General features: G+C 42.4%; 1 protein-coding gene across 1 annotated transcript in view; it reads left to right on the top strand.

Moving 5' to 3' along the window:
- Positions 1–5,166, top strand: part of LOC130184973 (protein shisa-8) — a 100,084-nt gene extending 94,918 nt beyond the window's left edge. Inside the window, exon 5 of the mRNA XM_056401119.1 lies at positions 1–5,166. This exon is cut by the window's left edge and continues 1,355 nt beyond it. The gene's annotated coding sequence lies outside the window, so the exon portion shown is untranslated.
- The last annotated feature ends 12,459 nt before the right edge of the window (positions 5,167–17,625 follow it).

Here is a 17,625-nt window from a genome sequence, read left to right on the forward strand (position 1 = left end):
AACCCCTGGATGTTTTACAAAGGTCATCACAAAGTCACTGCATCCTCCCTCCCTCAGTCCTCACACTGAGCTTCAGTCAGATGAACATCAGTGCTGCATTCAGTCCTCAAACATCCACTTCTAAAAACAAACAAAAAAAGATGGTGTGCGTCTGGATGCAGGAAGAGAAAGCAGCGGCGTGTTACCAGGAACACCTTCTCCCAGTATGGCTCTGCCTAAACACAGCTGTTTGAGGTGTGTGTTTACCTCTGCGATGCTAACACAATCTGAGAGGCTGAACCCCCCCTGTCCCTCCCCCGGTCAGTGAGACGCTTTAACACCCGCAACTACTCGACTGAATCAAACACAGCTCCGGCCTTTGGAGAGGGAACGGTCACATTTCTCATTTTAAATGTGGCTATAAAATATTATTATCTATTCACACACTGCAGTAATTTTTCAGTAACGAGTGTTGTCAGGGGATCCGGCTACAATTTACGGCAGGTGCGCACACACCTGCAAACCTCCGCAATTACTCACAACATGAGAAACAACGCGGCCAGTGGAGCTTCTTGGTGATGATTTATTTCACTTTGATGATCAGAAAAACAACATTTTATATAAACAAATCAAAACAGCATGTTTAGCTTTTCCTGCTTTCTTCTTCTACTGTGTGCTTTCAATAGATTTGTCCACAACACCCCACCCCCCCCACCCCCCACCACCCCCACAGCGTCGGAGGACTGAGGACTCAGTTTGTGACTTTGATGGAGCATTGTTAACAGTTTGTCTCTCTGTGTTCGCTGGACAGACTGTGTTGGGAGTGATGGGAGTGTTCCTCCTGCTAACTCCAGGGTTGTATTAGTCTTAGCTAGCTAGTTACTGGTAAGCCTGCACTCAGGAATCACCTGGTTTTGTATAGTGTTGCATGCAGTCAATGGGCTAACATTAAGCTAGCTGTGGATGCTTTTAGTAAAAACCTCCAAACGATAGAATAGAAACCAAATCACTTTGTATCTATGTAGTAAAATACAAACCATTCTCCATGAGTCTCCTTAGAGGAGTGTAACTGCAGTGGAAGTCAGACTCACATGTGTAGAGGCACTGGCATGTGCGGATGAATATGCGGAGCGATGAGGTCATCAGGTAGGTCGGATGTAGATCCCTCCGCAGCGATTCCAGGCAGCCGGTCGTGTTTATTTGGAAAGCTGTGGGAGACTCACACACCGTTCACCTGGTTTCCCCAGATCTCTATAACGGAGGGAACAGGTGTGAAGAGTCACAATGGAGGCGTTTACATGGGAAAATACACCTGGATGAAACATGTTGACATTTCTATTTAAAGGGACAGTTCAGGTGTTTTTGACGTGGGGTTGTGTGAGGTAGTCGTGAATATAGTCGGTACATTACCTGCAGTAGATTCTGTTGGCACTACATTTCCTCAAGCCGCTGAACCACCGGACCTGCTGAGCTACACCGCTTTCTGATGCACTCGGCTGACCTGCGTAGGAATACGGTTGTTCAGCGGTTGGAAAGTGTAGTGCCGAAGGAAAGAGCTGAAGATAAAGAGCTGAAGATAAAGTGCTGAAGATATTCTACATGAAGCTTCATTTAAACGGTTATTGGATCGTTTTCGGGGGGTGGTTTTTTAAAAGTGTGTAAACGTCTAAAAACCTGAACTGTCCCTTTAAAGGAACCTTGGAAGGAGCTCGGCGAGTAACAACAGTAATGAAATGAGTTATGTAAGCAATTCCTTCTGCTGACAAGTAATTAGTGATTGCTTTTTCAATGAGTAATACATTACATTTGTCAAGTAACTTGTCCCACATTGGTTATTGATGGCCTCAGCATAGAAATTCGATGCTGCTCTCAGCCGTCAGAATCCCTCTCTTCCCTCCACACCACATATTCTCACCTCCACCGTCCAGAATTCACCTTCATTTGTCATGACGAGGACGCCGGCGACGCCGCAGCGCACATGCTATAGCACATTAGACAAGTGGTGGAGCCTCATCGAACGGCGGCACTTACCAGAGTCACACACTGTTTAGTTCCTCTGTCTCTGTCTCTCTGTCATCCAACCCCCTCGACTCCCGCCCCCCCATTCTCGTGCGTCCATGTCCACGGAGGGTTGAGCGACGGAGGCTGAGCACTTGTCTGACGTTTGGTGCTCAGTGCAACAAGCTGTTGTCAACCACGACATTGTGGCCGGGTCGTCTTAGCACGTGTGTCGGGGAGAGACGTGTAATTAATGAGAGTCAGTCACAGTATGGCAGGCGCCAGGTTTCCTCCCCGGTACACCATCACACTCACACACACATGCAATCACTCACACAAGAAAACTCCAGCATGATTACACTCAACACACACACACACACACACGAGAGGAAACACACACACACAACTAGCATCCACAAACACATGAATGACCAGATGCTTCACGATATATTATTCACATCTGGAGCTTTTCAAGTGGCAGCAGGCTTCCTTAAAAAGTGGATTTTATGTAACTGAGAGTTTAATTTTTGAATTCATTGAATGATTTCTTTTTTTTTTATTTTCTTTTTTTTTACCTGCCATCAGAAACGTCAATCAGCCAAATTCCCCTGTTTGCATCTCAATTTTATGGAGCTGTTCCTGTACACAAGCACATAAAATGAGCAACGGAGTAAAACTTTAATGAGAGGGAATAAATTAGCAATATAATGCAGGGTTTGTAATGCTGCAATGGCTTCTCCACTTTACCCCTCCAAGATGAGAAAAAGCTGTTAGGCAAGCTGTTGGAGTGGCGCTCCGCGCTGCTGGCATGCTTTTGTAATAAGGGATCAGCAGAGAATGGGGATCATGAATACAAAAGCATCAATGGGATATGCACGGTGTGAATATGCATCAAACACGTCCGCGCTCATGCCCTCGCCAGCGCTGCACAGTATGTGATGCACCATGTTGCAGGAGGTTTTCTTCTCCGTGCCCCCCCCCCCTTTGACTTCCATCCCCACGAGGTGCCGCACTACTAATGGGTCACTTCATATGAAAAGCTTTCCGGCCTCTGAAAAAGCTCTACCAAAATATTCTGTGGGGTCTGTCCTTAATCACTCGGAAAGCATTAGAGGTTGAGAACAAACGAGGAATGACAGCGAGTAAACAAGCAATACGCGTCAGTAAAGCAATAAGCGCCCAACCGTCCTCCCCCCTCTCCTTATCTGTCTGTCTGTCCGTCTCTCTGGAGCCCTCCTCTGAGTTTAGGGGTGGGTGCTAATGAGGGAGCGGTTGGGATGAAACCGACGGGAGAGCTGATGAAGGAGATGAGACAGAGAGGAGAAACGGAGTTGCATGGACACAGCTGATAACAGCCGCGGTTGTTTTTCATTCAGATTCGTCTGGGTCGTCTGAAAACATTCATTCTGGGTTTTATCTCTCAAACGCATTCTGTGACTGTAGTCGGAAAGGGAAAGCTGGTCTCTGAATTGCACAATTTCACCATCAACGTTACTGTTGTGGAAGGGGTCTCGGAGGGACGGGACCCTTTCCTACGTAATGTTGTAATGCTACTGCTAACAAACAGCAACTGCAGGACCGACAGAGCCCGAGGACAGGCTACCAGCAGAAGTCAAAACGACTGACAACCTTTTCTCAACTTCCCTCACTTCCTGTCGGCCGACACGGCTCAGAATGATTGGCCGACAGAGTTTGAGCGAGCACTGTGAACGGTCCATTTGCTCTTTGGGAGATCCTCATCAGAGGCGCCACGATCACACCGGGCGATCGTGCTGAAGTGCTGGAACACAGCGACACCTTCCCATGATTAACTTCCCCGCGCTCAGACGCCCTTCAATGCTGGATGGACTTCTGTGACTCCCTTCAGGCAAAGCAACGCCTGGAAAAACAGCCAGTGAAGTTGAATGAATTAGACTGAAAAAGCCTCTGTCGTGGACGATGTAAATACTTGAACACATGCACAAACACACACACACACACACACACAGAGGAAACGAGGAGGCGTACACAGAAGTGTAACGCTTATTATATCTTCCATACAATGTCCACAGCTGTGTGGTACGAAACAGGACCAAAAGCCTTGAATCAGGAGAAACTGAGTACACCTAACTGATGCTGAAACATCCCAAACAGAGAGAATGCTGAGACTGTTTAGGATCATCAGCTTAGCGTGCATTTACTCAATCTCTCCTGATTATTAACAGACTACGGCGTCGCTTGCTCGTCTCAGAGCGAACTGACTGTTTGTTTGTAAAACTTCCTCTATATAAAAGAAACGATGCAAGTATTCTACCGCAGGTTATCTGAATGCAACCTGGTAGACATACTTGGGCTCCATGATCCCTAGCAATATATAGATTACAGTGTGTGGTTCAAATGTTTCTTTGTTTCCTGTCGGTTCGTTTGTTTTTTGTACTGTGTTTTTTGAGCTCCTGTCAAAAACAACAACTACAAAAAAAAAAAAAAAAAAAAAAAAAGTTCAGTTGACCAATGGAAAGTTAAAAGTGCTTCCAGATTTTAAACTCACGGCGCCCTGCGCATCCTTCCACCCCCCCCACCCCCCGTCACCTTCCCTAACCACCGGAGGACGTCATACGTTTGAAGCTTGTGATCTTTTGAGTTTACATCGTATGGCGTACATGCATACGTGTATTTGATGTTAAAAGATATTGCATTGTATCCAAGTGCTTTGCCAACACATTCGCAGAAAGACGAAAGGAAGATTCAGTGATTTCTTGTACAGCTTTTGCATCTGCAACAAAATGGAAAAAAAAAACAAAAACAACAAAAAAAAAAAATCATGCGTTGTTTCATGATAATTTGTAACAGGCAGCAATAGGCTGCCTTGGATTGCTATGTACTACTTGTGTATATATGTATGCTGTACCACTTGTCTGCTGTGAAATTTGTTGACTACTCAGCTTATATAAGGGCTTTTTCTAGATATAAAAGCAGACGGGGCAATCTGACGTCACTCTCTGTAACTCAGACAAATTTCTCTAGAGGTTTTTTTTGTTTGTTTTTTTAGGGATGAAGGGATATGAACTGAATTTTCATGCATACAAAATGCTCTATAAATAAAGTTTTGACTGACTGACTGAAATGTCCATAGGCACTTATACGACGTTGGCCCATGTGTCCTGTTTGAATAAATCTTTCAAGAAATACAGCATTCATTTGTTCATCGTACCTGGTGTGTACTGGCTTTCTGTTCACGAGGTTTCGGATGTTTTGTCTTTGTCAAAGTCCAGCGAACACGATTTACTACTGAACATGTTGGTCAATTTGCCTTTTAGCTTCCCAGCCGAGAGTCTGAGCAGAAGATTGATGCCACGACCGCGTCTGTACGAGGGATGTGAAGCTGCATCACGTATCTGAGAGAAGCATAAAGACGGGAAACAACATCAACACCAGCGCACCGCTAAAGCTCTCACATTCACATGTTATATTTCGGTCGTAAAACTCATGACACAAACCAGTGTGTACAGTGTGTTGTTGCTGTTTTACATTGATTTACATTGGTTTTTACATTGATTTAGCACCGGACTGTTTCTTGGCCGGACGCAGTACTTCCCTTGAGACTTGACATGAACCACAACATTGCATATCAAATCTCCTTCTCTCATTTCCTGACATCTCACTTCCGTGGGCTCTCAAGCATCGGCATAAAATGTCCAAAAATCGAATATATAAATTGCCGTCACGTGAGGTTAGCAGTGACCCAGCGGGGGCTCCTGGAGGTCGCTGTGCCCAGTGAGGGAAGGCCGTAACCTCCCCTGAAACCACACAAGATATGATGTGGTCATCAGTGAGCTTCATGGCATCTCTACACAGAAACGTTTCCGTCTGATGCAAGTCTGATGAAACTTATACACTTTTATTGTAATAAATTCCAGCTGTCTACACAAGCCGCTTTACAGCTCTCGTTTTAGTCTCGCTATCTCCATGGAAACGCAGACCGAGTCTAATCTCCTTCGGTTTTTCGTGCGGCACTACAGTGATTGTGTACTGGGCTTTGAGCTCTGGCAAAACGCAGGTGATGTTCAAATCCACTCTGTGTCTGAACACATCCTGTAAAGACAATTAAGCTGCTGCTAGCTTGGTGCTAGCGTGCTGCTAGCGTGCTGCTCATGCTACGCTAAGCTAAGCCTCCTCTGTAGACGTCGTGTTGTAGGTGCTAGGAGGCAGACTGTGTTTCCTTTGGACTGAGGCAGGCTAGCTGTTTCCCCTTGTTTCCAGTCTTTATGCTAAGCTAAGCTAGCTAGCAGCCTGACCATACACACATGAGAGTGGTATCGATCTCCTCATCTAACACTCAGCAAGAATATAGGAAAGCATAATTCCCAAAACGTCAAACATACTCTAAAATACTTATTATACATCATTATTGTTAGAACTGTTAATATCATCTTTAATGTGCTTGAATCAGTGTTTAAACATATTAAAGCTGATATTATATCAGTGTTTGAATCATGTTGAGACGTTTTCAGGACATTTACATGTAAGTGTGATCGCATGAAACATTTTTAAAACATCAATAGCAAACATCCGTCACTATTTCACTGATGTAGAGCAGTTATACAAAAATAAATCCAAAACACATCAACAGCAGTCTGACCTGAATACTGACACTTCATGTGAAAACGTCAGCTGACATTTATCAAGTTCAGGGGCTTGTCAAAAAAGTGTCCTGAGAAATCAAAAAAAAAAAGAAAAAGAAAAAGGAACTAAAGGGAGAAGGGAGGGAAAGTGAGTTCAACGCTTCATCACAAACTAACCCTACAAGCGATGACGGCCACGACAGGATCATGAAGGTTTCACCCCAAAAAAATGTCCCCTTATGACCTCATGGCTGTGACGACGAGCGCCTGAGCCGTCCCACACATCTGCTTCAAGCTTCATCTGACCCAGTTTGAGAGTTCCCGAGCAGAACAAGCTCTCAGGTAAGTGACACACACCAAAACAACGACTCTCCACCGGTTTTCAGCTGGATGAAGTTAACATCTTTCTCTCTTTCTCTCTCTCCTCCTTCTCCTCTCTTTGTCACACAGCCTAAAGTATGACTCTCACAAAGAGGCGTGTTGTCGCTTAATTTGTTCTGACATCATCTGGGATTTGACGGGATGTGTTTCCTGTGGGTTCTGAGCGAGCTGGCAGTGTGTGTGTGTGTGTGTGTGTGTGTGTGTGTGTGTGTGTGTGTGTGTGTGTGTGTGTGTGTGTGATAGAGCCCTTAAGTGTGTGATGTCATCCGTCAGCACGTAAAACCTTTCACGTTGCCTTGTTTCCTGCAGCCGCTCAAAAGACCAATCCCCTCCACACACACACACACACACACACACAACACACACACACACACACACACACACACACAGTAGAGCTCAATGTTAATGCATTAAAAACAGTAAAAAGCCAGTTTCACAAGTCACAAGAGAGACGATACACATTTACTGCAGGAGTGGATTTCAGTCGTTTATCTTGCAGCAGACTCTTAATAAGTCTCGCCACCGTGTTTAACTGACATGCCATAACTAATTGTTTCGTACTTAGTGCGGCAGCATCTTCTCGGCTCGATCGATACTCAAATCCAGTTAAGGATGTCTGACTCAATTAATTGTCAACCTGCAGCTTACATTAAACATCTTTTAGATGAAAGACTTAATTGGTTTTGACACTGATAATGTGATTGCCCATCTCGTCCCGCAATAAAGGCGCAATGTAAATTAGACCTTTAATCGTTTTTGACCCGGAGAGATGTTACAGTACGAGAGAGGAGGAGACACAGAGAGAACGAGACAAAGCGATCTGACCTCTGATAGTGTGGTGTCGTCTTAATATTGACCTTGTGTACACGCAGACATTAGATTAGCATTAGATGCTGTCCTTTACGCACATGCCCGAGAGAAAGAGCAAAATAAGCATCTCTGATGTGCAAGAAGTAAGCAATGTGTAAAAGACGTGAGTAAAACCAGCACAGATGTGCACACACGAGGACACACTGAGGCAGAACAATATAGGGAACTGTGTCATGTTGATTCCATACGTGCACAAACAAGGTCAACAACCAGCCGGGAGGTAGAACAGGATCCATGTGACTGGAGGCTCACTGAGCCTTATACAGACACTTCAAACTTCATGATGATACTCTTCCCTGCTGGTCCTCCCAGAGGCTTAAAGTACAAATCCACAACCTCTCTGCATATTTTATTTCAAAGGGCTTTTTGAAATAAATAAAAAAAATATCAAGTTGTACGGAATAGAGTTCATGCTCTACATGGAAAAGCCTTGTCCCATTTTCTTTTTCATCCAAGTAGTTTAACCCATCGGAGCAACTGTTCACATTTATTTATTACTGTAAGAAAACCACAACATAAAAATACATAGGACAAATATACCAACGGATATAAAATTCATTACTGAGGTATCTGTAATATCGCTCGATGATGAATGTGAAAGAGGAGATATGAAGGTGATCATCAGATAGAAGCCTGAAGGACGACATTTTGAATTTGTCTTAGCAACTGGAAACAGCTGTCCAAGGATGCAACATACTGCTCTTGTGTGAGTGCATGTGTGTGTGCATGTGTGCATGTGTGCATGTGTGTGTGCGTGTGTGCGTGTGTGTGTGTGTGTGTGTGTGTGTGTGTGTGTGTGTGTGTGTGTGTGTGTGTGTAGGCAGGGCAGCGGGCATCATCTCCAGCTGTCATAGATGTCACAGTTCATTTGTGTGTCTCAAGGGTTTGGACCAAATCCATCACAGAGAGCAAAAAGCCAAATGCCACAAACCATGTCTCTCTCTCTTACTCTCTCTCTCTTACTCCCTCTCTCTCTCTCTCTCTCTCGCCCATGGCGGGCATCCTGGGGCACAGTACCAGTGTATAAATGTTCTTATTCAGGTCAGAGGATACTGGAATATTGCATTACCACATTACCATGACTTATTCAGTCGTCCTGCTAAAACCAACGCAGAGACTCTGCTGCATTTCAGCAGCAAAAACAAAAACCTCTCAGTGACTCTATTGTATAGAAATCTTCAGCAGTATACTGAATACTACGACACTTACAGAAAACCATTTTCTGTATCCAATCAACAGGCCTCATTCAACAGCACAAGTGTTACTAACAACATCAACAACGGCTCGGTGAGCCAGCACTTTTCTCAGTTGGTGGAGACCAACACAGAGACAAACGGAGACTGAAACACAACTGAAAATTGATGCTAATAATGTTAGCATCAGGTGTAAACATGTCAGTGTTGTGTTGCATCTTGTTTGTTTAACACAGGTGTTCAACAGACTTGACTGAAATAAAGCATTGCTGCAAAAAACAATAACAAAAAACAGACTCTCGTGCTTTTACTTTCTAGGTAAAATCACTAAAGAGGAAGTGATTCTGCAGGTAACTGTTACTACTCTGACAGAGATCTCTTTTAGCAACAGAGATTTTTTTCTTTGGATAAAAAAAATATTATCAAAATAATCTGGCGGTCCAGATATTATTGCTTGCAGGCCAGTTTTGGCCCGCGGGCCGCCAGTTGTCGACCACTGCTGTAGAAAGTACAGCACATTGTAAGTTTATAGATGAAACATTCAAAAGAAACAGTAAAAGCACTAAAAGTGTCAGATGAAGATAAACTGAGAGAAACTAGAGGAAGTCAAGAAACATTTAGTGCCATGTGGTGTGTCCGTCCAAAAATATTCCTCCCACTGCAACGTGGAGGCAGCACTGGCATTTCACCAGCCCACCTTTGTGCATCCTACCGATGAATGGATTTTAACCAGCACCTGACAGAACCAGATAAGACAGGAGCCGCCACACAAAGCCACTCTGTGCAGCCGATAATGACAGGACAGAGAACCAAATGAAGGAAAGAAAAAAAAAAAGAACACACACCTAAAAGCCACCGAGTGGGAGAGGAGGGTGAGAGAGGGAGGAAATATCCCCTCTCTGAAGAAATATTGTCAAAAAGGGAATGAGACCGCGCCAGATAATACCAGGAGAAAAAAGGGAGGACAAAGGAGATCTTAGAGAAAAGGGAGATGACATTTCCAGCTGCACGGGGAGAATAGGCAAGAGGCGAGCACATTCGCTGCAGAACTAACAGAATGGCACATAAGCTATGGAGGGAGAAAGAGCACCAGACTGGCAGAGGCAGGAGGAACCAAGAGGACGGCTTTAAGTCTGGGGCTGCAGGAGAGAGACAGACAACCAGAGTGAGCAGCAGGCGTGTGGAGGTTAATCCAGCTAATGCTCTGGTCGACTGGGGAGTTCACAGCTGGAAACGGGGCCACGGAGAGCTGAGGAAGTGCTGAGCCTGGTGCTTCCATGGGCTAAGTGACATGGAGAGCTAAAACCAATGTGGGTTTTATGTGTTTAATTTCCAACCAGTGGCCAGTGCACCAAGCTCCATAACTCACACCCTTACTCCCTTTTTTATTTTGTTTATTTTTTAGTCACATCTTGGCCTCCGCTACTTCATACAGATCATTTAGTACAATTATGACGAATATCTTTGGTTTTGGTTATAAACCTGAATATGTGCTGGCAGCTATAATTAGTTAATAAGCTGCTGAACATAAGAAAAGAAGCTGCGATGATGTTGTGCAGGGCATGGGATCATAATCACAGGGGTGACAGTGTGACAGTGAACATCATCAGGGACAGAAGGAGACTGTCAATTCATGTGCACAAGTGGTGCACACTAACACTGGCTTTTCTACCATATTCACACACATATTCACTCTGTGCTCTCTTATTCCAACCATGTGCAGTCATTAGCATCCTAAACACATCTCTCTCTCTCGCTCTCTAATCTTCAGTCAGTATATTCTCTCGCTCACACACACTCACACACACACACAGACACACAAACACACACACACACACAGCTCCATCAATCTGGTCAGCTCTCTGTCTGCAACCAGCTGTCAACAAACAATCAGGAGTGTAACAGGCTGACAGTATATGTTTAAGCGCATGTGTATTGGTGCATGAGAGTCTAATTATGTCATTTAGTATATACATACATACATACATACACACACACACATATATATATATATATATATATATATATATATATAAAAATATGGTGTTTCAGTAAAATATATAAGGGGGCAACAGTAGGTAACTTCTGTCTTTGAGGGTCTCTCAATCAAAACAATAACAAGAGATGGCGTTTAGTGACATTGTGAAATAGCGTGGGATCATGGGAGTTATTGTCTGCACCACCATTGGCATCATTATAGTCAGCTTCTTCTTTGGTTTGGACTCCTTCAGTGTCAGTGGTTCAGGAGGTTTTTTACAGGGAGACGAGTTTATCCGAAGGTCTCCTCCTCTTCTGAGAGCCGGTGATTATAACCAGTAAAAACTCTGAATAAAGTAGTTTCATATTAAAAGTTTCGCTGACTCTGTAGGGCGATATCTTAAGATCCAGGCATCCCATGGCTTAAATCCCTCATCTGTTTAAGACATATAATACATACAGTGCGTAGGAATACGGTAGTTCAGAGAGAAAATGTAGCGTCAAAGGGAAAGTCCTGTTTTGACAGGGAGATAAAGCGTTATAAGTGTTATTGTATTGTTTCAATGGGCATTTTTAAAACACAGCAGCACATCACTTAGCTAGTGTGCCTGTGCTCCCTGCTCCCTCTCAATCTAAATCTACTGCAGGTAACACACTGACTATGCATGACTACCTCACACAACCCCACGTCAAATAGCCACAACTATCACTTTAAAGATGCAGCTTAATGTTTTTTGACCGCTTGCTGCTTGACGATATCAGATCGTGATTACTATTAAAATGTCTCCACTATCTGCTATTATCGTGATACAGTGCACAGTCTATTGTTGCAGTGCTATAACACATACACGCATCCACAATAAACTGCAGGCTGCTACAGTTCACTTGTTCTAAAAAGGAGTGGTTTTATTAACTCCACAACATCTTTATAGCTTGAGCATTACAGGAAGTGCTGTCAACCAACCTTCCTCACTTGCTTAAAGGTCATAACAGTGTAGCTGCTTATTAGTTTTATTTTTTCTTTTGGAAAATCATGTCTTATTTAATTCAGGCCGTTAACTGTGAATATTTTGTCGGTACGGTTTGTCAGTCGTTGCACTGATTATACTTTTAGCCAAAGAGCTAGCATTGATGCTACTCACCAGGCTAACAGGAAAGTTGCGAGCTCGGCATCAAACCGCATCTCTTTCCTCTCAGCAGCTTCTCCAGCGGTGGAAAGTCACACCGAGATTTACTCGTGTCGCTTCTTTTCTTTGCCGTTGAACGTGGTTTCTTGTCGGGAGCGGTCCTTCGGGATGCAGATGAATATCGTCTTTTAGGAGGTTCAGCCATTCCTGTGCTTCTGTGATGCTAACTTCAACTGCTGCCGGAAGTCGTTCTTCTTCGTGGGACTGAGGGCAGACTTGCCGCGCCGCTAACTCATACAGCGTCTAGTGTCACAAAGTGGTATTACAACACAGGACAGATCGGGACAGGCTGATGCGCATGCGCATTTCAGTAGATGACTCTGCTACACAACAGATGGATGTCTTGATCATGACATCATCACTGTGGCTGCTTCACACGCTGTTGATCGTGTTAATTCATTTTTGGAACATTTTAAACTAAAGTTCCGGCCACATCTTATATTACAGCTTTACAGCACAACCACCAAAGCTGACATTTAAAACAAAGTGAAGCTACATGTTCTTTGCTCACATTGTAAACCAACTTACAGTTTTGACACTTAAGTTAAAACGAAGACATTGAGCTTAACTTGACTGATATTGACACATACAAAACATTTTTATTTGCTTTTACAGTATATAAATCTATGCTTGGATTATAAAATACAATCATGCTTTCCCTTATACTTACATTCAATCTGTGACGTACAAATGTTTGTTTTTGCCCATTTTGCATTCAGGCCAGTAGATGTTGCACTGTTCACATGAAGCATCAAGATATAAACCCTTTGTGGAACCACTTTGCTGAGAAAGTAAAACCTCTGATGCTGTGGGACTCACATCCAGTACCAGGCAGTTGATTTCTGCAAGCAAAGAAGATACAACAGCCCGGGAAATAATAATAAAAATAATTACTGATTTAATTTATTGCATCACCAGGAGGGTAAATAAGTAAACAAAAATACAAACAAGGCTAGAGGATAACTGAAGTAGGGGAACAGGAGCCAACAAAGGGCCTAACCAACCCAAAAACACAAGAAGCAGCACCTCTGTTCCTAATGTGTCCAACAGTCTTTTTCTAAGGGTGTGATGAGCAATCAGAATTTTAAACCTAGCCCAGTCCCCAACAATCACTACCAGCATCTAAGACCAAATCACAAATTACACACAAATGTTCACAAAGGAGATACAGAGGCGAGCTGCCTATTGTATCAGCCGCAACTAATGATGTGCGGGCCGGGCTCTTTGACTCTCTTCCTCTGATGCTTAAACGGCTGCGTTTGTGGTGAGGACTGACAGGGTCATTGCTGCACCAATAGGAGAAGCTGGCCGTGGAGTTGGAAGCTCCTCCTCTCTGCTCCGACTAATCCCGTCACGGTGTCTGCGCAGCCTGATTAGCATACAGACAAAACACATTTTAAAATCCAGGTGATTGTGCTGAGCTCAGTTGAACATATTTTTATATCATGCAGAAAGTTGAAAGAGCAGAACCAATAACACAGTTACATAAGATTGCACAAGTAGAGGATAACATTAAAAGTACTACAAAATTCCTGGAGAACTTTTGAATGTGTCTGCTGTTTGGTGCATGTACTTCACTCACAACTTTCAGTTTTATTCATGTCATAGAGACTTATCCTGACACTGACCCCAGTCACTGCAGGTGTTCCTCAAAAAGCCATTTGAAGCTGTCACGACTGGCCAAAATAACGTCACACTGATGGCTTCAAACACAAATTTGTCCCCACAAGCACAGCAAGACATGTATACACACATGTACATGCCCTAACAGAAGTTGATCTGCAATAAAGCTTTACCACTATAACCCCATATAGACCATAGATGAGTCATTTTATGAAACAGGTGCCATTTGTGTCCGCAACATTTGATGGGATGCATATGGCACAAAAATGTGCAAAAGTGTGTTTCCAAATCTTAAAACCATTAAGTCAAGTACTCTTGCCACGGTGTTAAATGAGAAAATACTACTTACAAAGACTAACATACTATTTTTATCCATTTTCCCTTAGAATGTGGCAATTTTCACATGTCTGTATTCAACAACTTCACATTTGTATCTAAAATATCACCATTAAATGTTATGTTTTTTATCAAATCTTTATTATTGTCAAGATTATATGCGAGTCCCTATTTACATAAGATACTTTTTTAATAAAAACATACTTTTTAGTAAAAATGTAATGATTTGTGTGTGTCCCTCATTTTGATTTACCACCCTGTCACACTAACATGTTTTGTCTATAAACAATGTATTGTTGCTTTTAACTGACATCATTTGAGGCTTTGGAGCAGCCAGGAACAAAAGCTTAAAGTTCTGACTGGCACATAACAAATGTCTAAACAGCTGGTCTGTCTTCTCATCAGAGGAAGCTGAACTGGAAGTGGTTTTCTGGCATCATCATCATCATCATCATCATCATCATCATCATCATCATCATCACAGCCCACTTGAGAACTAAGGATGTCCGTGCAGTCTCCTTTGTCCATACATGAGTCCCTCCTTTTGTGGGCACCAGTCATTCAGTTTTCAGCGTGGATTCCTCTGAATGACAGTAAAAGACAAACACTTTAGTTCAGACATGGTGGATCACAGTTAATCACACACATATACCAGCTGTCAGGACAGGTGCATGAATACCTGCTTCAGTTGAGGACTCCTGTGATTTTATAGTATTAAATGACAAACCCCTACAAGATAGTGTTCTATTATACATTGTGTATTGAACTTAATACGATACAAGCGAGAAGAGGAGACAGAAAATAAGTTAGTGAGATAAACCTGAATGTTTTGCTGCATGTAGGAAAATTTAACAGTGACTGATTTTTTCTAATAACATGAGAGTTAGTTAATTGTTAAACTATATTTCTCCTTGTTCTACAAATGTTTGCATGTTTGGGACCAGGTACGGTTAGCATAGCAAACACTAAGTTATCCGCTAGCTAGCTAGGTTAGCAAAGTGCATCTGTAATTCACATTAACTTGAATTGGATTCACATTATTTTGGATGTTAACTGTCTCCCGTTCTCCGGTCAAAACACGTAGAAAAAACCCCACTAGCTTCTAGAGAGCATCGTACACATTAAAACTGTAGGACGTTCAGAAAATAAACATTTACTCACCGAAAACAACTGTTTATGAGCGTCTCTCCAGTCTGTTAGTGCCGAAGAACGAGCCATAATTACTGTGAACCGAAAACTCATTCAAACTAATTAACCAACAGCAAAACTGTCAGTGCAAGATTCCTCCTCCGCCGACAAATATTGAGAAAAATAATGGAAATTTAACACAACTGACTCAATACGATGGGCACAAGACCCAAGCTCTCTTCCGGTGGCGGCTCCTCCGGTGTGTAGAGGATCTTTGACCAGGAGTTTGCGTTTTGGCCAGCGCCATTTTGGTTTTTCGAAACCGGAAACAAAAACCTATTTGGAGGAGAGGGTGGAGCTGGGGAGGAGTGAGGGGTGGATCTGACCCCGACGTCACCCTGACGTCACCCTGACGTCACCCCGAGAACAGAGGACTCTGTGCACGGCCGCCTACACCTGCTACCTGACCGCAGCAGGCTCCTGGAGACACGGTGCGAAGTCGCTGCTAACACAAGTTAGCATTCATAATTCAAGGTAAACTTTATATCTTAATGTTAAAATAATCTTAGTAGCTAATTGCGTACATGTCCACATTTGGTAAATATCACATATATGAGGAGAAACCTTGTAACATTAGCTGAAGTTAATGTGTGTAAGCTAACTGTGTGGTGTAACCGCTTGTATTAAAACCACAGACCGAGGGAAAACATGTTATAACGTGTTTTAAAATGAGTTCTGCAAAGCGAAGGTGACGTCACCGACCTTAGTGTTAACAGAGACAGCGGGTTGTCAATGTCGGTAAGTCACGGTCACTAAACGATCCCGTTATTACAGTGAACTGTCGTGTGTGTCGTGTTTGTTCATATTAAGTTTGGTTCAGTGTTAGTCGGATAGTTTTCAGCTCTAGTTCATTTCATTATTGATGACAGGAGTCAAAACATCTGTTGGAATGATTCTGTCTCTGTCAGAATAAAGAACATCACTGAGAGCTGAGAACCATCATGACATGTGCACCTGCACAATGACTCCAAACTGAGTATTAGTTTCTATTCTATTGTTATTTCATGTAAAACGGTTCAGCAGACTCTTTATTACAACTAAGCTGAGGGAATAATGTATTTTCAGATATCTGTGATCATCTAATCAGAGTGCTGTTTCTTTTGTCTTTTTCTCTAAACTCTACAATATGATATTGATATGATTTCTCTCTATTATAATGTTTTTTTCCATCCAGCCAAGGTCTGGATCTTTGGAGACACCTACAACCTCTTGCAGTGATGATGGAGGCCCTGCACCACCTCCACCTGCACTGTCCACACATGAAGATCTTCTCTTCCCAAACATACACACAGTGTCTTATATGATAATATTGTATTTTTTAATGTAACACCAGTGGCCATAACATTGTTCAGTCTTATCAGCTCTGCTCTTCCTGGTTCCCTTCACCCTCACTGTCGTATTACACTCTCTGCCCCACGTCAGACATACAGTCACATGACCTTTGGACTCCACTGCAGCTGTAACAAACTGTCAATAGTTAATTAATAGTATTAAAACATTAGAGTTCATATTTCATAGTCCTCAACCATTATATTTAATATCAGTGGGCTGTTCCAACAGCATCACTTATTCAGAGGGAGATTGTTACTGGAACAAATAAATATTAACTGTCTCACACATTAGGACTCATGTTGAATAATTATTATACTTGTTACTAAACATTCTGTTGCTGTTGATTCAACTACTTCTTTTTATTAAACAAACTTACATATGACAGTGAAATTCAGCTTTAACTTCATCCACAACTGTTTTTTTTTTTTTTTTTAATAGTTGTAAATTGTGCACTACAGTATTTATTACATTCTTTTATACATGTTTCCAGTGTTGTAAATTGTTTAAATTAATGTAGTTTATAATGTCCAATAAAGTTATTTATGAAGCTCTTGCTTTAACTTTGTTGATGGTTTTTATAGAACACATCTGGTATGAATTTTCACAATAGTAAAATGTTCTATGTTAGCTTTAATCAACAACATAAACACTAGAAATATTTAAATGTTGTCTGACAACACTGACAATGAAGGATCAAAAAACATGCTGATGTTAACTGGTAAATACTTTCACCTGTGGAGGTGGTGACAGTGCTAGAGATGATCCATCACTTAATCACAGTTTAATATTTATAAATCCTGATCTTAAAAGTGTTGCTACCATCACCTGTCGACAACAGCAGAAATGAAGCTGCAGGTAAGAAACTGAACCTGTGAATACTGAAGACAGAGAATAATAAACAAACTCATCAGCAGTTGGTCTGTCATTTCATCAGAGGAAGATGAACTGGGAGGTTTTCTA

The sequence above is a fragment of the Seriola aureovittata genome, chromosome 17, assembly GCF_021018895.1.
Source record: "Seriola aureovittata isolate HTS-2021-v1 ecotype China chromosome 17, ASM2101889v1, whole genome shotgun sequence".
Taxonomy (NCBI): Eukaryota; Metazoa; Chordata; class Actinopteri; order Carangiformes; family Carangidae; genus Seriola; species Seriola aureovittata.